Source organism: Gobio gobio (genome assembly GCF_949357685.1).
Source record: "Gobio gobio genome assembly, chromosome: 24".
Taxonomy (NCBI): domain Eukaryota; kingdom Metazoa; phylum Chordata; class Actinopteri; order Cypriniformes; family Gobionidae; genus Gobio; species Gobio gobio.
Genome location: NC_137120.1, coordinates 4,773,306 through 4,798,363, shown reverse-complemented (window position 1 = coordinate 4,798,363; position 25,058 = coordinate 4,773,306). Strand labels below are relative to the sequence as shown.

The 25,058-nt window shown below is 35.7% G+C and overlaps 1 protein-coding gene across 1 annotated transcript in view; it reads right to left on the bottom strand.

Annotated features, from left to right (window-relative positions):
- Positions 1–25,058, bottom strand: part of ptprsa (protein tyrosine phosphatase receptor type Sa) — a 268,495-nt gene that overhangs the window by 196,220 nt on the left and 47,217 nt on the right. The window contains exon 2 of the mRNA XM_079807164.1: positions 10,353–10,432. The gene's annotated coding sequence lies outside the window, so the exon portion shown is untranslated. The remainder of the gene's footprint in view (positions 1–10,352; positions 10,433–25,058) is intronic.

The window sequence follows — 25,058 nt, the reverse complement described above, 5'->3', positions numbered from 1 at the left end:
CTCCCAACAATAGCAGAGTTTGTGCACCAAGCTTTGTTAATATAAATGCACAATCCACCCCCTCTGCTCTTCCCAGAGCCATCTAATGTTCTATCCGCCCGGAGTGTGTGGCGTCCCGCTAGCTCGATAGCGGTGTCCGGTATTCCGCTGTTTAACCAGGTTTCCGTGAATATTAGGACGTTACAGTTCAAAAGTTTCTTACTGTGTGTGATGCTGAGTCGAATCTCCTCCATTTTGTTCACTAGCGACCGTACATTGGCAAGGAAAATGCTGGGTAAAGAGAGCCGATGAGGAGTAAGCGTTAGCTTAGCACGCGTTCCTCCACGTCTCCCTCGCCTTTGTTTACGATCACGCCGCCGTCTGCGTGCACTTCCGCCCGGCCGGGTAGAGTGCAGAGTCACCGGTGTCTTAGCGATCTCAGGAAGGAGTTGTAGATTGTCCATAAAACTGTCGGAAATTCGCAAACCAATATCCAAAAGCTCAGCGCGGGTGTACGATGTAAAGGCACAACTGTTCTGTGCGAACAGACCCGAGAAGAACAGGAAAAATACCGCAAAATTGCAGAATCTGGAGAGACGCTGAGCCTCGCGATCTACTCGCGCCGCCATCTTGGTCATCAAAATTTGTGCTTTGTGGCGGCGCATTATCTGCTGAAAGAGCCACAGCCACCAGGGAATACCGTTTCCATGAAAGGCTGGACATGGGCTCAACAATGCTTAGGTAGGTGGTGTGTGTCAAAGGAACATCCACATGGATGGAGGACCAAAGGTTTCCCAGCAGAACATTGCCCAAAGCATGCCCACACATGACTCTGTCGCCGGACGAAAGCCTTCCAAATACATGAATGAATGGTTAAACAACTCACAGAAACTGACTGATAATTCAAATAATAACTAATGTATTCATCAGGAGTTGATTAGATACGCAATGTTGCGATGTTAAGAAATGTTTTGTGTGGGTCTCAGTTTTCAGGCTGGCCTGTGTGTGCGATTCCACAAACCTGGAAGACCTTCTGAACGTATACAAGCACATGTTTTTAGAAAGGAAAATGTAGGAAATAGTAGGAAGATTTAATGGATTATGAATATTTGCCATTGTGAGAGTAAAATGTAATCATGTAATCCATAAAAAAGTAACTGTAGTCTGAATACAAATATTTAAAAACGTAATATGATCTAGTTAAAAGCACTTAATGTTTGGAATCAGATTGCGTACATCTGATTAATTAGAGAATGACCTGTTAAATATGCCTTCATTACAGCTACAATAGGATATTTATTCAAACGATAACAAAGCAAAGCAATACACAAAGCTAAATCGAATTTAGCATATGTGAAGCTAATAAACAAACGACATTAGCTCGCAATGCACTGCTTAGTGTCATAGTCATTTTTAATAGCTTCCATGAGTCGCTCCAGGGCACATACGAGTGCGGTGTATTTAATGACTGCATGTCTGAGGCTGAACTTTGAAGCTGCTTTCAAAAAAACTTGCCTTTCTAAAGGTGCTTTCAAAACTTTTGACGGTGGAGAGAAACGATGGAGGCCCCAGCTCGCCAGGTTTTGGGGGGAAAACACATCAATTGTAGGGGGCCTCGTACCGAGCCTTGGGGGACCTCCTTTCAACGGTCTCTCCATCGACAGCAAATGCACCAGCTTTTATCTCTACACCCAACATGCTTCTGAATACTCAGCCCCTCGTGTGTGTGTGTGTGTGTGTGTGTGTTTGTCTACTGAAAGTGAACTGATCCATAGCCAGGAAGGAAAGCAGACTGACAGCTATTAGAGTGCAGCTGCACTGTCTTATCTGCTGTCTGATAGGAATCTACAAAGACCCACTGCAGAGATTATGAATTCATTACAGACAGTCCGCGCACACACAGAAGGCCTCTATATATTCACATTGAAAGGAGAGGTCATTGTGATCGGTATCATAAATATTAAAGTGACCGTCTTGTCGCTTTTGAACGAAGATGAATATGACTGTTTTATAACGGATGCAAAGGTGAGGTCATTCTTCCCTCGCAGGGAGAGCGGGTTCAAAAGCTGAAAAGACTAGAGATGTACTGTCTTTCTGCAGTTAACGGTCAGTGGAGCGGGGGGGCGTGTCCGAAAATGTGAAATCTGACACTCGTGGATGCCACAGGCGGTCCGTCGCTCTGTAGGATAACGGCAGAAAGACTCTCGCAGGACTAGAAGCATTTTCCAGAACTAGAAGCGAAAAGCAAACAACATTCATAGAGCAGTGCCAAGGAGACTGAAAGAAAAAGAAAGGCAGGTAGAGGAAGAGAATGGATTCAGAAATATACTCACCCTCACGTCGTTTCAAAGCCAGATCTATCTTCCAAGGAACACAAAAAGAGATTAATAGCAGATTGTTTTTCCCTCTTTTCCATTAAAAAAAGCCTGCATTAAACTGTATTCATCTTCTGAAAGGAAATATAAAGTATTAAATCAGTCTACATCACATGCACTATATTCATAAAAGAGCCTAGGGACAGACCAAAATCATTTATTACTGAAAGTATGAAATACACTGCAAAAAAGGCTTTCCTTACTTAGTATTTTTGTCCTGTTTCCAGTCCAAATATCTACAAAAAGATAAATACACTATTGTAATTGCTCAGTCTATTATTATTATTATTCTTCTCCGAAATGAATCGCATTTTTGAGGGGCTAAACATGCTCGAAACCTCATGAAACTTTGCATATGCGTCAGAAGTGGTGAAAATTGACGTCTGATATGGCAAAATGGCTCAATAGCGGCACTCACAAAATTTAAAATAAGCGCCGTTCGCACTACGTTTCCACTGTTGCCAACTAATTTTCAGGGGAAGTTGATAAAGGCAGATCGATTTGTTGCTAAGGATGCGTTCACACTTGTCATGTTTGTTTCGATTAAAATCAACCCTGGTGCGATTGCTCGGTTAGTGCGGTTCATTTGAACATATGTGAACCCTGGTGCGCACCAAACAAGCGGACCGAGAAAAACAAGATGGGTCTCGGTCCGCTTCCAAACCAACTCTGGAGCAGTTCGATTGATATATGAAGACATGTAAACGAACCAAAAACAGGACGTGATGTCACAAGACAGCTCCGTCGCGAAATATACGTCATAAAAGCAGAGCAATCAGGCTGTGACCGTATCCCTATGCCTTTGGTTCGGTAACTTTAGGTTCGCTGTTAAAAATACCAGTGTGAACGCTAAGCGGACCAGGACTATATGTTTTGTTTTTGTTTTTTGGTCCGGACCCAACGAACCGAACTACAAGAGTGAACCCACCATAAAAGTTGCTAAATGACATTGTAACGTTATTGCTCTATGACGTCATTACGCAATCGCAAGGCAAAACTACACCATTATGTAATGTGTAGATAGTATTTGAAATGCTAATTTAGATTTTTTTGTAAAATAAATTAAAGCAATGTGTTAGTTAATATGTACGGAGCCCCGCACATTACACGCAAGAAAAAAAGTTAATTGTGCGCAAAATGTACTAATTCATTCCCTTGATTTATAAATCATGCGCACGATTTACAATTTAGTTCCCTCGATTTGCTAAACCATCCACACGATTGACTAATTTGTTCCCTCGATTTATAAATCGTGCGCACGATTTAGCCTACTAGTTTTTTCCTGCATGTCATGTGCAGTGCTCCGTGAATATGCTACCTAAATGATGATCTTCCGCTTTTTACAGCGATTTCCACATTTCCACAGCGATCTTAAGGAATTATGAATGAACCGCACGGCCTATTGAGCTAGCTTGTACGTGTGTTGTTTGCATTAGAGTCACTTTCCAGAAGTTGCTAATAGTTGCCAAATAAATAAAAATAATTGCTACATTTGTTGCTAGGTGCTTTTTGAAAAAAAAAAAGTTGCTAGGGTAGTCTGCCCTAAAATTGCTAAGTTGGCAACACCGTACACTCTAAAAAATGCTGGGTTAGTCCATTTTCAATTGAAATCAGTGATCGGGTTGTTTTAAGCAAACATTTAACCCAACCGCTGGGTTAAAACGATCCATTCACTGGGTTCAAACAATGCAAATGCTGGGTTAAGCCTTGTTTATACTCGACGCGTCCGCACGAGCGCGAGGGTGTGCGCGGCAAAAATGATGTCAACGCTGAGTGGGCGCGTAGTGCGCGTTGGGTGCGGTGTGCATCGCATTTTTCGTAACAGCACACACGACTCCGCATCCGAAGATGAACGAGTTCTAGGCGAATCTAGCCGAGCATGACGTCTCATCACACCGGCACCCGGTTTGCACATACAAATTAGGTGCTTATATTTACAAAATGAGCCTACAAAAGCAGAAATAAGGCCTTTTAAATAAAGATCCATGTTTAATAAAAATAAAAAAATCACGAAACTAAATGAAAATGTTTAGTGAAATTAGGATATATTTAAGAGATCGTTAATTTAGTTGTATACATTAGGGATGCAACAATACAGTTAGTCCACGGTTCAATACATACCTCGGTTTTTAACAACGGTTTTCGGTTCGGTTCGGTTTTTTGTTATTCTATTCTTAGGCGACAGGAACAGCAAGAGGTTAAGGAGAAAAAATACTTTTTTATTGCAATACTCTTTCTTTATTTTACTTAAAATAACTGAAAAACCTTACTTAAACTTTAAACTTTACTTTAAAAAAAAAAAAACCTTGTACACATTCCTAATGTATTGTATAACAAAACAAATATATATATAGATTTACACTGGCAGCTCAGAGCTGTACAGCAGCATTTAAGTATGAAATTGAATGAATAAATGTAAAAATAAAACACTACATAGACTTCACTATAAAATATACACTGATTCTTATTTAAGCTACAGTATTAGTTTTTCAGTCAAGAGCAGTGAGTGATTTTCTCTTTGTCTTTTGTTGTTGTATTAACATTAAAGGGATAGTTCGTTCAAAAATGAAAATTCTGTCATCGAGAAATGAATACAGGTTTGGAACAATATTAGAGTGAGTAAATAATGACATAATTTTAGAGGTGAACTGTCCCTTTAAGGATTGCGTGTTCACTAGGCTGCGCTGCTGTCAATGTAAGACCTGCGTGCATCTAATAGACACGCGATTTTACTTTCACTTTAGACATAACCGACTGTGTTTATGTTAACCTTGTGTGTATTTGACAGTATTAGCGCAGTTAGACGACTACTTAGTTCAGCAATCACATGTTTGACAGGCGTTTAGTGTGCGCATGTTAAAACCGTGCACGCGAATGAAACCGGCAAGGCTTTGAAACGCATGCAAATAATGAACTTTCGTGATTGTGAATAACTACAGTGTTCCGTGAGTATAACTCTACCACTAACGTGTGATGTGAATGTATGTCACGTTGTTCAGTATTGGGATGGAGGAAAATTATAGAATTTGCAGAAAAATAATTAATTCAATGCAAAACCGAAAAACCGCAATTCACAAGCGCGTATTGAACCATGAATGCCGTACCGAACGGTTCAATATTATATTGAGAATTGTGGCATCCCTAGTATAGCCTACATATTTAAGAGATCGTTAATTTAGTTGTATACATGTGTGCATATATTTTGTTCTCATGTCACAAGTAATATCAAGGTTTACTGAGTTTTACACAATTCTGTACTGAGTTTTACACGAGTGTACTAAAATAAATATCATCACCTGTGTACATTAGCCCACTTCTTCTCGACGCGTTTTCCAGATTATAGAACTATTACTCTGAGTCGCCCTCTGTCGTTTCAAAGAATAGCACAACGGCGAGCACGTCAAGTATAAACGCCTCGTCCTTTTGGGGAGGCTCGCGCTGCGGAGCCAGGCCAAAGTATAAACAAGGCTTTAGTCCATTTTCAACCCAACTTGGGGACTAGAAAGATCGGTACACACATGTAACAGCCCAATACCTACAAAAAAGTATCTGGGAGCAAAATCTGAAACCCAACAGGAAGTGAGATATTTTGAATTTTTTTTACATTTCCAGACGTTGTATTTTAACTAACTCCTCTTACAGATTGAATCAGATCGACATCAAATTGGGTCAGTCGAATCTAAAGGCCAATTTGCGACGTTAAATTGAGAAGATATTGAGTTTTCGCTGAAGGGCGTGTCCTCACAAAGTTTGATGGTTCGCCATGAAACAGGAAGTTGTTGTAATTTCACCAGGTGGCAGTGGCACGGGTGCGTGGGCCCTTTCATCGCTGCTCGCAGTTTTCTTTTTCTTTGTTTTCTTACCCCATTGGCAGATAATTTAGCTTGTTTTAAGCAAAAACTCACTTAATTTCCCCCCAAAAAACAGAAAAAATATCTTATGTTGTTTTACTTATCTACTGAATGCATCTTAATTTAAGAATTTTCAGATATTTAGACTGGAAACAAGACAAAAATGACATTTTGTTGGAAATGAGCAGCGTGAACATTCTGCTAAATATCTCATTTTGTGTTTTACAGAAGAAAGAAAGACAATGAGGGCGAGTAAATGATGACATGATTTCCATTCAGTCAGGCTACAGTATCGGAAAGAAAGGGGAACTGTGTGTGTGTGTGTGTGTGTGTGTGTGTGTAAAGGATGGCAGGTTGCCTCTGCTCTGTGCCGTGGATGTGTTGGCCTTATTTGGAGTCAGAGACTCTCTGGTTGTTTACCCAGCAGGTCAGAGGGCCGCTACACCGCAGCACTGCAGTGCAAACACACCGCCTGCCACCGAGAGGAACTCATCAGCACATATCTGCTCCAGCCTGACACACACACACACACACACACACACTCGATGTGTCTCATACAAACACTCAGGCTGTAGAGGCCCTCTCTCTTAGATACACATCAGGCTGGGCGATACAGCTAATAATATCTGTGCTTTACCTTCAACCAGACACACAACGTTGCAAAATAGATTCAAAATGACTAATACAAGCACAGGTTTACACCAAGAGTGATGATAACTGTAATGATAACGATATCGCTGCAGCTTTAAATGCGCGAGATCTGAAAGCTGGATGGATTCTGATTGGCTGTCGATGTTTTGATCGTTCATCTTTCGCTGTTTCTCTGTGCTGTTATTGTTACGATCGTAACGATTTTTAGAATGATATCTTTATTTTCATCCTTGGTGTGAACGGGCCTTTACACGGTGTTAAATGAACAAATATTTACAATAAGTGATACAATTTGTAATAATAATAATAATAATAATAATAATAATAATAATAATAATAATATTTATTGATCATAATAGTATAAATAATAAAATAATAACATTTTATATATATATAAACAATAATATTATTATTAATACAAACAGAAAAATATTTAAATGCATTCTTTAGTTAAAAAAAAATACAAAATAAAAAGGCATGTTTTACGCAGTATTCAATAAAACTAATATTTATAATTATAATAATTATTAATGTATACATATATACTAATATTATATAATATTGTATATACACTATATATTTGTTATTATTATTAATAATAATCATAATAAGTAAAAAACATTTTATAAAGTATATTCACTAATAGATATTCACAATAATTAATCATAATATTTAAAATAAAAATGAATTGTGGAAAGTGTAACATTTCCTTTACATGGTATTAAATGAAGAAATATTTATAATTATTTAAAATATTTTTTATTATAATAAGTGATACAAAATTGTATAATAATATTTAATTATAATTATAGTACAATAATAAAACAATACATATATATATATAATATATATAAACAATAATACTATAATTATTAGTATTAATACAAACAGAAACATTTATTTAAATGCATTCTGTACATATTTCCCAAAAAGTAAAAATAAGTTAAAAAAATAAATAAACAAAGGCATGTTTTACACAGTATTCACTATAAAAATATTTATAATAATGAATTATAATAATAATAATAATAGTTATTATAATATACAAATGTACTAATATCATATAATATTTTATATAGACTATATATTTGTTGTTAATAAAAATAATAATAATGCAAGAAGCAAAACATAGATTATGTACATAGTTATAAATAAGTTAAAAAACAAGTAATGTTTTATACAGTATATTCACTAACAAATATTCAGAATAATTTATATATATATTATTATATTATATATAAATTAATAGTAAAATATAGTAAAAATATCAAATATAGTAAAACTGTTCAATATAAATAATAGTACAAATTAATTGTGAAAAGTGTAAAATGTATTGCAATAAGCACACTGTTGTGTGATAGTATATTTCTACACTGACAAACACACTCTGTCCATCGGCTTGTGTTGGTGTGTTTCCGTCCTGTGAACACAATGGAGGGCCAAAGCAAACAGGCCCCGTGTGGCAGAGGCTCCCACGCCTGCAGGATTTGCCCACAATGCACTGTGCCCTCGAGCGACTCTAACGCGGTCTGGCACCGCAGATCTCCGGCATTCAGAGCCGGATCAGAGCCGGGACACACTCCGGCCCGGACATCAGCAGAGCTCCACTGCAAACATACCCGCCGCAACCATCGCCAGCACACACTGAAGAAAAGCATGAACAAACCCCACATCGTGATGCTTCCTCTACACACACCAGCATAAATGATCCGAGCACTGATAATTGGTGGAGTTGGAGGACGTGACCTAACGGGTGTAGTAAAGATTAATCGCTCTGTTTAATTGCGATCCCGGCCGACAGAGAGCAATAGAAACGGATGAATGCTGTTTACCGGCGGCGAGATGAGCTCTTTACCCGTGTATCTCGGCTCTACGGCATGCAGTATTCAGCTCGCAAACGGCCTGCGGTGGCGAGTCCCGGCCTCCGACCTTCTCTGCTCTCCACTTGTTGAGAAGAAACAGGGCAAATAATCTGAGACAGACGGTCAGTGACAGAAACAAGCAGCACACACTCCAACACATCCCTGAAGAAGCACAAACTGAGCACCGCAATGCTAAAAACACAGGGTCAGATATTCCCAAGAACTAGCTTTGTGAACCAAAGGACGGTGAAAGAAGAAGAAGTGCGTACATTAAATCCTATAAGAGCACACGAGGACACACACTGAGGCCGTAATGATGTGATCAGACAAGAACAGCAGTTCATCTTAATGAACACACACGTCAGCAATGATCGATGACAGCCTAGATAGGATATGATAGAAAAATCCGTTATTATTACTATAGCAATTATATATATAATATAATGTACCACACACACACACACACACACATATAGAAAAATTAATGAATACATAAATACAATTTCACTTACATATATAAATATATATATGTAATATATATATATATATATATTAGGGCTGTCAAAAGATTAATCACGATTAATCGCATCCAAAATAAAAGTTTGTGTTTACATAATATATGTGTGTGTACTCTGTTAATTATTATTTATATATAAATACACACACAAGCATGTATATATTTAAGAAAGAAAAATAATCTTTATATATAAAACATTTATATTTATATATATTATAGATTATATAAATGTATATACAGTATATACATGCAAATATTTCTTAAATATATACATGAATGTGTGTGTATTTATATATAAATAATAATTAACAGAGTACACACACATATATTATGGAAACACAAACCTTTATTTTGGATGCGATTAATCGCGATTAAACTTTTGACAGCCCTAATATATATATATATATATATACCCGTATATATATATATATATACACTAAAATAAATTAATAAATAATGAATAGTAAATACAATTCCAATTACATATATAAATAAAATATAAAAAATTATAAATACATAAATATATAAATATCAAATTGTAACTAAAAATGTAACATATGTTATTAAAATTGATTAATATACATAACAATATAATTGCATATATATCTATATACACACAAATAAAATTGCAATTTAAAATATATGTATATATTATTAAAGTAAATATTTAAAATATATATATTAAAAATAATTAAAGTTAAAATATATTAAATTATGCATTAATGTATACATTATTACATGTATATAATGTTAATAAATACAAGAATATATTTATATATTAATAGTCATAGAATAATAATTGTTAAATCAATGATTTAATACATACATACATATCTGTAAATGTAAAATATAATGTAAAAAAAAAAAAAAAAAAAAAAATATATATATATATATATATATATATATTAAATAACAAACAAAATAAAATTTCAATTGCATTTATAAATAAAACATACAAAATACATAAATATATTATAAATAAATACATAAAAAATACAAAAATGTATAAAAATCAAACTGTAACTAAATGTAAAATAAATTGAATAATATATATCTATATAACAGCATTGGTTAAACCTAAATGAGCCATAAATCCATAAATGGTGTTTGTTTTTACCTCTCTGCTGTTTTAATATTCCTTCTGCTTCATTCTCCGGCTGGTTTTAGTGGCGTTTTCTTCAGCAGCCTCGCTTGCACCTTGAGTAAAGAGGAGAAAGAAAGAGAAAAGCTGATGAAAAGGCCAGAGTGAAGAACCGCAGCATTCACACTGATCGCAAGTCGATCCATTCGCTCCTCCTTTCACTATTAACACACAGATTACCCAGCCTCATGTGTGTAACGTGCAGCTAGAGGTTCACGTATTAGCATAGCGTATGTTTAGGCCTAATTCATCACTTTGGAAATGAACGCCATTTTTGACCTGAACATCGCAACAAAATGTTGCTTTCGCAGATGTATCGCTAACACAACGCTAACAGGACTTGGAGCTCTTGTTGTGATGCAATGCATGGTTGTGTCGTATTACGAATGCAGGCACATTTTACAACACAAAATCAAGTCTCCTCGCCTTTCAAACATTCAATGAAACGCCACTTTCGCTAATTTAGCGCAAACACAACAGTAACAGGACTTTCAGCTCCTGTTGCGACGCAATGCATACTTGTGTCACGTTACGATTAAAGGCATATTTTACAAAGCAAAAACACAAAATCAAGCCTCCTCGCATTGTAATTTTTTAACGAAATGGCACTTTTGCCAATTTATTGCAAATAATACATTTTGATCTCCTGTTGCGATGCAATGCATTATGACTTGCAAACACTTTTTACAATGCAAAAACACCAAATCAAGCATCCTTGCCTTTCAAACGTTCAATGAAACACCACTGTTGCTAATTTATCGCAAACACAACAGTAACAGGACTTTGAGCTCCTGTTGTGACGCAATGCAAACTTGTGTCGCGTTACGATTAAAGGCATATTTTACAACGCAAAACCACAAAATCAAGCATCCTCACGTTGTACATTTTTAACGAAATGGCACTTTTGCTAATTTATCGCAAACACAAAATTTTGAACTCATGTTGTGATGCAATGCATTATGACTTGCAGACACTTTTTACAACACAAAAACACAAAATCAAAATGCCACTTTCGCTAATTTATCGCAAACACAACAGTAACGGGACTTTGAGCTCCTGTTGCGACGCAATGCATACTTGTGTCGCATTACGATTAAAGGCATATTTTACAAAGCAAAAACACAAAATCAAGCATCCTCACATTGTAAATGTATAACGAAACGCCACTTTCGCTAGTTTATCGCAAATAATAAATTTTGATCTCCTGTTGTGATGCAATACAATTGTGTTGTATTATGAATGCAGGCCATTTTACAACACAAAAACACACCAAATCAAGCATCCTTGCCTTTCAAACGTTCAACGAAATGCCACTGTCACAAATTTATCGCAAACACAATAGTAACGGGAATTTGAGCTCCTGTTGCGACGCAATGCATACTTGTGTCGCGTTACGATTAAAGGAATATTTTACAAAGCAAAAACACAAAATCAATCATCCTTGCTCAGGAAATGTTTAATGAAACGCCACTTTCACTAATTTATCGCAAACACAAAAGTAACGTGACTTTGAGCTCCTGTTAAGACACAATGCAAACTTGTGTCGCGTTACGATTAAAGGCATATTTTACAATGCAAAAACACAAAATCAAACCTCCTCCCATGTACGTTTTTAACGAAATGGCACTTTCGCTAATTTATCGTAAACACAAAATTTTGTTGTCCTGTTGTGATACAATGCATTATGACTTGCAGACACTTTTTACAAAACAAAAACACAATATCAAAACGCCACTTTCGCTAATTTATCGCAAACACAACAGTAACAGGACTTTGAGCTTCTGTTGCGATGCAATGCATACTTGTGTCGTTTTACGATTAAAGGAATATTTTTACAATGCAAAAACCCCAAATCAAACATCCTCGCATTGTACATTTTTAACGAAATGGCACTTTCGCTAATTTATCGCAAACACAACAGTGACGGGACTTTGAGTTCCTGTTGTGATGCAATGCATACTTGTGTCGCATTACGATTAAAGGAATATTTTACAATGCAAAAACAACAAATCAAACATCCTCGCATTGTACATTTTTAACGAAATGGCACTTCCGCTAATTTATCGCAAACACTAAATTTTGAACTCATGTTGTGATGCAATATAATTGTGTTGTATTACGAATGCAGGCACATTTTACAACACAAAAACACACCAAATCGAGCGTCCTCGCCTTTTCAACGTTCAATGAAACACCACTGTCGCTAATTTATCGCAAACACAACAGTTACGGGACTTTGAGCTCCTGTTGCGACGCAATGCATACTTGTGTCGCGTTACAATTAAAGGCATATTTTACAACGCAAAAACACAAAATCAAGCCTCCTCGCGTTGTACATTTTTTACGAAATGGCATTTGCACTAATTTATCGCAAACACTAAATTTTGAACTCATGTTGTGATGCAATGCATTATGACTTGCAGACACTTTTTACAACACAAAAACACAAAATCAAAACGCCACTTTCGCTAATTTTTCGCAAACACAAAAGTAACGTGACCTTAAGTATGCATTGCATCACAACAGGAGCTCGTGTCGTTTTACGATTAAAGGAATATTTTTACAATGCAAAAACCCCAAATCACACATCCTCGCATTGTACATTTTTAACAAAATGGCACTTTCGCTAATTTAATCACAAACACAACAGTTACGGGACTTTGAGCTCCTGTTGCGACCAATGCATACTTGTGTCGCGTTACGATTAAAGGCATATTTTACAAAGCAAAAACACAAAATCAAGCCTCCTTGCTTCGGAAATGTTTTAATGAAATGCCACTTTTGCTAATTTAACGCGAACAAAACATGTCGAGCACCTGTTGTGATGCAATGCATCTTTGCATTATGACTTGCAGGCACATTTTACAACGCAAAAACACTAAATCGAGCATCCTCGCCTTTCAAGCGTTCAACGAAACGCCACTTTTTTAAGTTTATGGCGTCCTCCCCGTTTAAAAGGTGTTGAGCTCTTGTCGGAAGCGAGTTTTATTCCTCCCTTTATCTTTGTGCTCATCCCTCTCCCTGCCCGTAGACAAGCCTCAGCCTCCTCTGGGGACACGGTTTCCACGACAACCGGCCAGCCAGCGGGCGGACATGATTCCTCGTCCTGACGGGACGCTATAATTCGAGACTACCCAATCATAACCGCTGAGTGCCGAGAGAGGTCCCACAAGGCCCCGGGGCAGGGAGGGAGGGCCAAAGTGAGCAGGAGTTTGTGTAACGCGCGCCATTTCTCCAGCGCACACACGCTGGTGCTCCACCGCTCCCTCATCGCAGACACTCCCTCCGTCAGACGCTTCATTAATCAGGCTGAATATAGCAGAGCTATGAGCTAACGCTAGCGCTAGCCCGCCAGGGGATGTGACAGCACATTAGCCTCAATGTTAGGAAAGGCTCTGTGATCAATCGAAGCGCTCGCGATTGGGACGGGGCGGTGCACATGAGCGCACACTAACAAGTCTAAATGTAGCTGGTCTTCTCCGGCCCTGGCACGGGCGCGGGCGCGGGCGGCAGATGGCAGAGCTTCATGGGGCAGGGTATATTGGGAGACGGTGGACGCGTGAGGAAGAACAGTGTGTGTTGATCGGGACGCTCAGGAGCGTGACGGATGAGAGAAGATCTTCACACACTCACTCTGTGCAGGACGCTTTATGATAAATGACTGTAAGACAATACAAGTTCATAATAATCAAGGCGACTTAATCATAATACACACTGACACAGGTTTGGTTTTGATAAATGATTGAAAGCTAATAAAAGTTCATAATAATAATTATTATTATGCATTATTATATGCATTCATAATACACACTAAAATATGTAACACTTTAATATAATGTATACATGAAATTATTATTATTATTATTATTATTATTATTATTATTATTATTATTATTATGATTATTATTGTCAATCTAATCACTAACTAAAATTAATTAATTAATACATATTTGTTATCAATTAATTCTGTTAAAGTACATACTAAATATATAAATGTATTAATACACTATATGAATATTCAATCATTTATTGTTAATATATAACACATATTATTAATATATAACACATAACACATTACAATTATTTATTTAATAATAATAAAAATAATAATAGCCACTTTGGCACTACATAAATTAAATAAGTAAACAAAATAAATAAATTAACAAAATTGATTGATAACAGGTATTTTATTATATTATTAATATTTTAATTATTTATTTATTTTGTTTACTTATTTTATTGTATTTTATTTAGGTAGTGGCTAAAATGGCCTAATAATATATATATATATATATATATATATATATATATATATATATATATATATATATATATATATATATATATATATATATATATATATATATATATATATATATATATATGAATTATAGTAATGTGAAATATATTCTTTGTAATATTTAATACTAATATATTTATAAAGTATTAAATATATTATATTTTAATTATATATAAATATATATAATTATATAAATATAAAATATATATGTATAATACATATAAAACAATGTTTTAATAATATATGTATATTATATTTAATATTAATATTAAATATTAAAATTATAAAAATAATATACAACTTTAATATCATTCACATATGTAAATATTATTATTATTAATAATAGGCCAATTTAGTCACTAACTAACTAAAATAAATAAATAATATTATTTGTTCTCAATTAATTTTGTTAAAGTACACACTAATTATTGAAATATAATAAATATTGAAATATATAAATATTAATTCATGTAACATATATATTCAAAGTATTATAAATATATTGATATTAATATAACACATTAATATAATTAATATATGTAATTTAATTATTATTATGTTAATTTAACCAGTAATAAATCAATTTTGTACATACTGAATATTTAAAAATATTTATCTTTAATATAATATTGCAATATAAAAAGAAATTTTATTAACATATTAATGTTAAATATTAAAATGATTACAAAGCAATAAAATGTATATATGTAAATATTAATGTTATTATTATATTTAAAAAATGACATGTACATGATTTATTAAAAGTGATTTAGAGTGAAATATGAGCTGGACAAACAGTGACATTTGACGGATTCACTCCCTCATGTCTCCTTTCCCCCCGGGAATAAATCTCTCCATCCCAGGCCATTCCGGCTCAAGTTTTATTAGTGGGCCTGTTTTGGACAGATAAGTGCCAGTGCAATCCTTTCAAAATAGCCAGCTTTTCCATAACCCGCAAAATAATAATTACCGCGCGGCCTGCCAAATGAAAGAGGCGCTGCTCTTGTTGCCGTTGGGCCAATCTGGACGTCCCGACAGCTGCTCTCACCAACGCCAGATCTTGAGTGTGTCGTAATGATCCGCCTCATCATGAGCTCCAAAACGCTGGAATCCAGGAAATTAATTAATTGTTTTGAGTTTTTTAATCAAAGTAATCTCATTGCCCTTCGCTGACACTGTGACATTGGGAACGGCGCTCTGTCGCAGATGTGTCCCAGCCGGAGGAATGGACACACCGGATTAATTACGATAAATCAGTCGGCCCACACCTGTTTACGGCCAAAAGCCTCATCGCTCATGTTCTGCAGCCCTGGAAAGCTTCTCAGCGTTTTTCAACCCATAATATGCCCTTTTACAAAGTACTAGAACAGATTTTCCTGCTTGAATGTTGATTATTCCCTCATATTCTCCATTGTTGCGGCTCCTCTCTTCCCAGTCTGTCAGTAACGCTCTGTTTAGTTCCTGTCTCCATGAAGCCCCTCCTTCTGAAAAGCGCAATGCGCTCTGATTGGCCGGCTGGAGCAGTGTGTTGTGATTGGTCAAGCGCTTCCAGCGTGTTTGGGAAAAGCCTTCTGCATAATTAAGGGCGTGGCCACTTTGAGTGACAGGTGGATTGTCGTTTGTTTGCTGTATGTTAGTCGTCACCTCAGCTCCGCCCACGTTCCGCCTCTTTGCCCATTTTCTGTTATCCCAGAGTGACGCGCGATGACGCGCCGACAAGATTGCGACGGCCAGCTCGACCCTACTTTACACTTAAAAACTGCTCTTCAGAATCCGATGGGTGACGTCACGGACACTACGCCCATATTTTTTTACAGTCTATGTTCAACACACTACTAACTAACTCAAACAGGCCCCGCCCCTTTATTCCGACCAGATTTGGACAAAAGTGCACAATTCACAGAAAAGTCAGAATTGAGAGAAAGAATCGCAATTCTGACTTTTTTTCTCGTACTTGCGAATTTATATCCTGCAATTCTGACTTTTTTCTCGTAATTGCGAGTTCTCACAATTCTGACTTTTTTTCTCATAATTGCGAGTTTTTAGCTCACAATTCTGACTTTTTTCTCGTAATTGCGAGATTTTATCTCACAATTCTGACTTTTTTCATGTAATTGCGAGTTTTTATCTCACATTTCTGACTTTTTCTCGTAATTGGGCATTTATATCCCGCAATTCTGACTTTTTTCACGTAATTGCGAGTTCTTATCTCACAATTCTGACTTTTTTCTCACAATTCTGACTTTTTTCTCGTAATTGCGAATTTATATCCCGCAATTCTGACTTTTTTCTCGTAATTGGGAGTTTTTATCTCACAATTCTGAATTTTTTCTCGTAATTGTGAGTTTTTATTTCACAATTCTGACTTCTCACAATTCTGACTTTGTTCTCGTAATTGCGAGTTTTTATCCAGCAATTCAGACTTTTTTCTCGTAAATGGGAGTTCTCACAATTCTGAATTTTTTCTCGTAATTGAGAATTTATATCCCGCAAATCTGACTTTTTTTGGTCTATATGGCTAATTTTGCCCTTCATGATGACTGTGAGGGGGGTGAATTATTTAATAACTCATTCGTTTACATTATATAAAGCCTTAAAGTTCTGCATAATTAAGGGCGTGGCCACTTTGAGTGACAGGTGGATTGCCGTTTATCTGCTGTATGTTAGTCATCACCTCACCTTAGCTCCGCCCACGTCCCGCCTCTTTGCCCATTTTCTGTTATCGCGGAGTGACGCGTGATGACGCGCTGACAAGATTGCGACGGCCAGCTCGACCCTACTTTACACTTAAAAATTGCTCTTCAGAATCCGATGGGTGACGTCACGGACACTACGCCCATATTTTTTTTACAGTCTATGTTCAACACACTACTAACTAACTCAAACAGGCCCCGCCCCTTTATTCTGCATGAATTATTTAAATGAGGAATATCTTGACCTTACTTTTAGTAGTAAAACTAACAGACTTTATTATAACCAAACCAAAACAACATTTATGCAATTTAACCCACTCTGTGCACATCATCAAAACGTAACTGTGTGTATTAATGATGCTAGCAAACGAAATTAGCCTTAGCAAGACAGATAATAGTCGATAAAAGCTGTGAGACGTCGTTGAAATAAAACATTTTTATTAGTGGAATGAGTTATTGAGGAAAAAAATGCAGTGTATAACTTCGCATTATTAACACGTCGGTGTGAAATTAATCAAAGGTTTCTTATGAATATATAATCTGTGTTTATCCTGCGCTAGCGGAGGGGGTGTTATAGAAAAATCATTTAGTTTATTAATACTAGATCATACTTGCCTCAGGATTTGTGCCACGGAATTCCAGCCTGCCTTTGACCTCGGGAACGCCGGACCAGAGCCGGATCATCCACACTAATCCGCACATTTATTAGAAATGAGCCGTATGACACCGCCGCACCCCCATCCCTCCGCGGATAAATAACGGCTTTGATGGCAAAATACTACGAGCCTGTAAATAAACCCCAAACTCAGGCACGCAAGGGCCAAAAAAGCGCTTATAATGATGATTGCAGTGACAATAGTCTGCATTATCTCTGGAAGAGGGGCCGGTGATTGTGATTTCGAGGCTTTTAACGAAATGAGAAGACCTGAGGTAGTTTAGTAAGGCGCGTGCACGCGCTGCGCTCGAGGCATTGGCATTCTGAAGCGGCTCGCGTGCGCGCGCTCTCTCCCGCTCTATCTTCCCCGCACTCAGGGCACGACACTATATCAGATCATTTTCGAGGAGATTGTCAAGGCAAATAACACGGCGAAAGAGGAGCGGGGTGCGTTGTTGAAGTCGTCTACCTTCCTCAGAGAGAGAAATGTACTCAGTCAGGAGGAACACAGATTGATTCTCAAGAACAGCATCTCGACTAGCGGGTTATGAACCGGTCAGAACCGACTCCCGGGGAAACGAGAGGGGAAACGATGCTGAATGCTGATAAGAACACGCAGCTAACTTTATAATAGTGAACTAAAATAGAGGATATAAAGCTTCCTGCGCCTTTAGTTGCTATGTCAAATGTTGTGCGTCCTTTCAAAACTCTATTTTGGAGCAAATTCATACTTCTGCTTTTAGCTATATTTACAAAAGTGTCGATCTCAATCCAGAGAATCCGATTGGACAATATAATGTCTGCAGTATTTCCCGGAATAGAAAGACTGTAGCATATTCCGTGTCGGAATTGTTTTCAGAGAAACACGTGATCAAAGAAAAACTTTCTTTCCAGTCACGTGTTTGAACCCAGACCACTACTCCACTGGTTTTTGGAAGATGAAGTCCATTTATTAACTTTTTTATATATAAGCTTATAGCCTATATTACATGATCAAATATTCTGCCATATAAACATTAAAGAGCACCATTTACTTGCATCAAACGACTCTGTTGGTAGTATTATAATTATAATTGTTACATTTAATGTATTGCCACACTTCATTATGGGAATTATATTATCAGAAAACTGAACATTTAGCATTGTCAGGCTTTTATTTGTGTGTAATAGATAAAACAATGGCGCTGCACACTCGGGTTTATGGCTGCTATACATTTGACCTGCCACAAGATGGCACTGTTTTCGACACTCCTGACGCTTCAAATCTTTCCCCGAGATAATCTGGGGAAAGCCTTGGTGGTTCATGAAGCTTCATTTGCCCATCCCTACTTCAGAGTAAACGCCCACTGCTGTAATTGGCTGCTGTGAGACTTCAGTGTAAACGCCCACTGCTGTGATTGGCTGCTGTGAGACTTCAGTGTAAACGCCCACTGCTGTAATTGGCTGCTGTGAGACTTCAGTGTAAACGCCCACTGCTGTGATTGGCTGCTGTGAGACTTCAGTGTAAACGCCCACTGCTGTGATTGGCTGCTGTGAGACTTCAGTGTAAACGCCCACTGCTGTAATTGGCTGCTGTGAGACTTCAGTGTAAACGCCCACTGCTGTGATTGGCTGCTGTGAGACTTCAGTGTAAACGCCCACTGCTGTGATTGGCTGCTGTGAGACTTCAGTGTAAACGCCCACTGCTGTGATTGGCTGCTGTGAGACTTCAGAGTAAACGCCCACTGCTGTGATTGGCTGCTGTGAGACTTCAGTGTAAACGCCCACTGCTGTGATTGGCTGCTGTGAGACTTCAGTGTAAATGCCCACTGCTGTGATTGGCTGCTGTAGGCCTTCAGTGTAAACGGCCACTGCTCTGATTGGCTGCTGTGAGACTTCAGTGTAAATGCCAACTGCTGTGATTGGCTGACAGTTTAAAATCGCAATTCTGACTTTTTTTCTCGTAATTACGAGTTTTTATCTTACAATTCTGACTTTTTTTCTCGTAATTGTGAATTTATATCCTGCAATTCTGACTTTTTCTCGTAATTGCGAGTTTTTATCTCACAATTCTGACTTTTTTCTCATAATTGCGAGTTTTTATCTCACAATTCTGACTTTTTTCTCAAAATTGCGAATTTATATCCCGCAATTCTGACTTTTTTCTCGTAATTGCGAGTTTTTATCTCACAATTCTGACTTTTTTCTCGTAATTGCGAATTTATATTCCGCAAATATGACTTTTTTCTCTTAATTGTGAATTTATATCCCGCAATTCTGACTTTTTTCTCGTAATTGCGAGTTTTTATCTCACAATTCTGACTTTTTTCTCAAAATTGCGAATTTATATCCTGCAATTCTGACTTTTTCTCGTAATTGCGAGTTTTTATCTCACAATTCTGACTTTTTTCTCTTAATTGCGAATTTATATCCGGCAATTTGGACTTTTTCACTTACAATCTGTAAGTTTATATCTCGCGTTTCTCCGAAAAAAGTCTGAATTCTGAGATAAAAAGTCGCAATTATCTCTTACAATTGTTTTTCGTGCAGGAAACAATCTTCCATAGATTCTATATGAAACAATTTTTTCTAAGAGTGTATTGGGCAGACGTTTTCTGGTTTAGATCGGCCATTTGATGTCCAGTCAGGATGATAAAGCGAAACCTTTTGAGAACCACCGATCTACCTTCCTACCTTTCACCTAATAACCCATCGCTCCTTCAATAAACCAGCGGCATGCTATCCTCCTTCTTAGATGTGATCTTTGTTCCTGTGGAAATTAAAAATTTAAGCCCATTTAGCAAGGTGCCCGGAGTAACTGGAAGCAGCGCGGTCTCGATGTAATCAGCAGCGCGGCTCCGTGTGAGTAATGGCAATAGTTACTTCAGCCTCAGACGCAGGAGAAGCCAGATATGAATCTACCTCAGCTCTAATTGATTTATACGCCATTTTATTGCCAGATTCCTCTCAGCTCCCATTATGAAAATATACAGCCCAGACAGCAAACAAATAGAGCCATTACTTACACGACTCGCTGCTCTCCGACCGAACAAAGCAGTGCGGCAGACTCCGAAAGTAGGACAACTTGAAGAGGACTGGGTTTTGCGTCAGTTCAAAGTGTGAAGGCCGAGTGTTTTCTCTCTGATGGTGTGTGACAGCCCGCCGAGGCCCGACTACAAAGCCAGCGCTGAATGAGTCTCGTACTACAAGGCAGTCCGTTGCACTGAGAAATGGAGCGAGATATCTGGCTCAAACACTTCACACACACTAATCTACAGGACAAACAACACTTTCTTTTCCATATATCCATCTAAATGATAATTGTGCTGGAATGACTGGTCACAGATCTTGCGTATTGTTGGTCTGATTGCTTCTGTTGCTTCTGCTCTTTGGATAAAAGCGTCTGCTAAATGATTGAATGTAAAAAAAAAATGTTGCATGGAGATTTTTCTTACATTGTACAGTTTTATGACAGTTAAACACATTTGATCAAATAATGCATCCAGATTTTATTGATTTTATTTCCATTATTGCAACACATAATGCTCATTATTGAGACTTTTTAAAACATTCTAATATTATTGTTGTTATTAAGATTATTACTATTTTTTTCATTATTGTCAATGCATGATTATCATTACTGATGATTTTTATAATAATAATAATTATTATTATTATTTATCATTAATATTACTTTTTTCATTATTGTCAAAGCAGTTTTTTTCTCCATTTGTATTATTATTATTATTATTTAAAATCATTGTCAAAGCAGGATTCCCATTTCTGAGATGTATTATTATTATTATTATTTATCATTAACATTATTACTATTTAAAAAAAAAATCATTTTTATTTTCATTATTGTCAACACGTAATTTTCATTACTGCATTTTTTTAATTAAAAAAATAAGCAGGTAGCACAATAAATACAAGATTTTTTGCATTACAGTAATAATAGCCAGAGAAAAGAAAAGTATTATTGGAAAAAATATATACAAATATTGTTATTATAATTAATACTATAAAAAATAATGATTGCACCTCCAAATTATGTTTTAATTTTTATATTTTTAATTCTCATTACTTTATGTACAATGTGCATGACTCTTATTACAGTAATACAGTATTTCTACTATAATTAGACCGTACTTTTAATTTAAATAAGCATTCATAAACGGCAATACAACACATTAATATAACATAAGCACTTTAAATATTGTTTTCATATTACGGTAACAAGAATGAGATTTTTCTGAATTACAATTATTGATAATATACCGCAAAAAAATATGCCAAATTGTCACGAAAAGAATGTTACAATGCAAAAAATGGTCTAAAAATAGAAAAAAATATTTTAAAGGGAAAATATTATTGAAATATATTTAATAAAATTGACTGAAAAAGTGTAATAAATTATGAACAATATTTATAATTGTTATAAATATAATTTTCATAATTAATCAAAAGTATGTTTTTTTATTTTGTGAAATAATACAGAGACAAAAAAAGCAATAAATAGCATTAAATATGATTAAATTATTGAGATTCATACCTGTCCATTTCTACGACTTTTGACTCTCGCTAATCTAACACTTAGGCTAATAAAATACTGCTAATTATGACTTTTTTGTGTGAAAATAATCTAATATGTAGGCTAACTCGCTGCTAAAGATTACACACTGCAATCAGACTTGCATGTTTTTGCACAAAATGGAGGACAAAACGTGCCACAGCTTCTCATTAACACAACGCACATGTTAACCGCGACGCCATGCGCTAACGCTAGCATCCACCAGTCCTGACCTCCGTATCCGCTGATAAATAAAAGCGATGGATTGGAGATTGAGTCAGGAGCGATGCTAGCGTTGGGCGCGATAGCATCTCTGAGGGAATTCATTAAGAGAGGAACGCGTCGGGAAGCGCGCGATGAGCCGATAGCAGCGCGAGTCCTCCGGTGTTCAGGGTCACCGGGAGCTGCTCTTCTCTGACTGGATTCAACTCATCAAAACATGGCAACAACCCACAGCCGCGCCTTCACCACTGATCCTCCGTCCGTCACGCGTTCACACGGCCTTTCCGTGTCTCTTCACCGTCCCAGAAGAGCCCTTGACACTCATCTAGGCCAAATACTAAAAACAATAAATACTAATACAACAATAATTTTCATATTACAATACAGAGAATGGGATTGGATGTTACATATTTGGATTAAATACATTTTTTAAAAGGAAAACATGATTGAAAAATGAAAAAAATATCGTTATTATAATTAATATAATTCTAGTATTTAAATTTTCTTAAAGAAAAATATTTGTTATTTTAAATGAGAATAATGTATAATTATATTATTTTCATTTCTTAAGAAAAAAGATGATCAGAAATTATGAAAAAAAATATTATTTACTACTACTACTTCTATTATTATTTACATTAATATTACTAAAAATACATAATCATTAATGAACTTTAAAATAAAAATATTATTGAAAACCGTAACAATCATATTTTATAATAAAAAAAATTGAAAAATGATTTTTTTATAATAATAAAATTACATTATTGACATTTTCTTAAATATATGATGGATATGAAAGATATTTAATAAATTATATTATTACAAATATGAAAATATGTATTATTATCATTAATACATTTAAATTAATATATTCATTTTGTAAGATTTTTTATTGTAAAATATAAAAAAATATTATTTTTTATTATATGAATAATAATGTTAATAATAAATATGTTTGTAATCATATTTATCTTTAAGAAAATTTTTATAATAATATTGTCAATTATAATATTTTCATATTTTCCAATTTTTATACATATATTTAAATGTTCCTATTTAAAGAAAAATATGATTGAAAGAAATATGAAAAATATGTATTATCATTATTAATTATTAACAATTATTAAAAAATAGATATGTAATATTTATTATTATACAGTATTTACTGTTTAAATGGGTATTTATTGTTCAAATTAGTTAGTTATTATATTTTTTAACGAAAATTATAATTGAAAAATACAATCGTTTTATAATTAATATAATTATATTATTTTAATATTAATAAAAAAATATGACTGAAAAAAATCTGCATTATTATTAATGTATTTAATATAGTATTATAATGTTATGAATATAAATTAATATGAATACAACTTGTTTTATTTTATTTTATTAATATAATTGAAAGAAAAATATACACACTGTAAAAAAAATTGCAAATTGTCTAGTGACTGATCACATCTAAATTTTTCAGTTGGCCAAATTGAATTTCTGTTAATTTTAATTAACAGAAATTCAATTTGGCCAACTAAAAAATTTAGATGTGATCAGTTACTAGAAATTTTTCAATTGGAGACCTGATTTTTTTTTTACAGTGCATGAAAATTAAAAGAATTCGCTACAGAGTAACAAAAGCTTGCTATTCATCTTCTAGTCCAAACGCCAAAGCCTGTGTGAGGCCAAGAATGCCGGCACGGATGAAGCGGCGACCATCCTGGGAATATGGGTTAGGAGTGAGGGAGCGCTTCTTAAGAGCTTAGTGCAGGAAAACACAACTGTAGCTTACAGGCCCATTACAGGTCCATTAAACGAGTCATCAGCGCACATTAAGACCGGCGTCAGCAATCCGGCTCTCCAGGAAGGGCAGCAGATGAAGGACACACAATACAATGATCATTCAGTAATAATGATGTCTAGCATGAATCAATAATTAAATATTAAACAGTAAGCCTTGGGTACCTAAACTGTTCATTCATTCATTGATTCATTCATAAAGGAATCAGTTCAAAAGAGTCATTTGGTTGCGATTCACAATGAGACATAAAGCTTTGTCAATATAATTGAACCCCATCTCTCTGTCTGTTATTAGCCTGACGAAGATCGATTATAGTTTTATCACTATTCTCATCAACACGGCTAAAACCAATTAGCTTCCAGGATTTTTTTAACTGGCGAGCTCAACTTGTAAAGTCAAGGCTCAAAGAGTCTCCCGCTGGTGATTATGACACCGCAGTGCCGTTCATCTCGTAAATAGCATCAT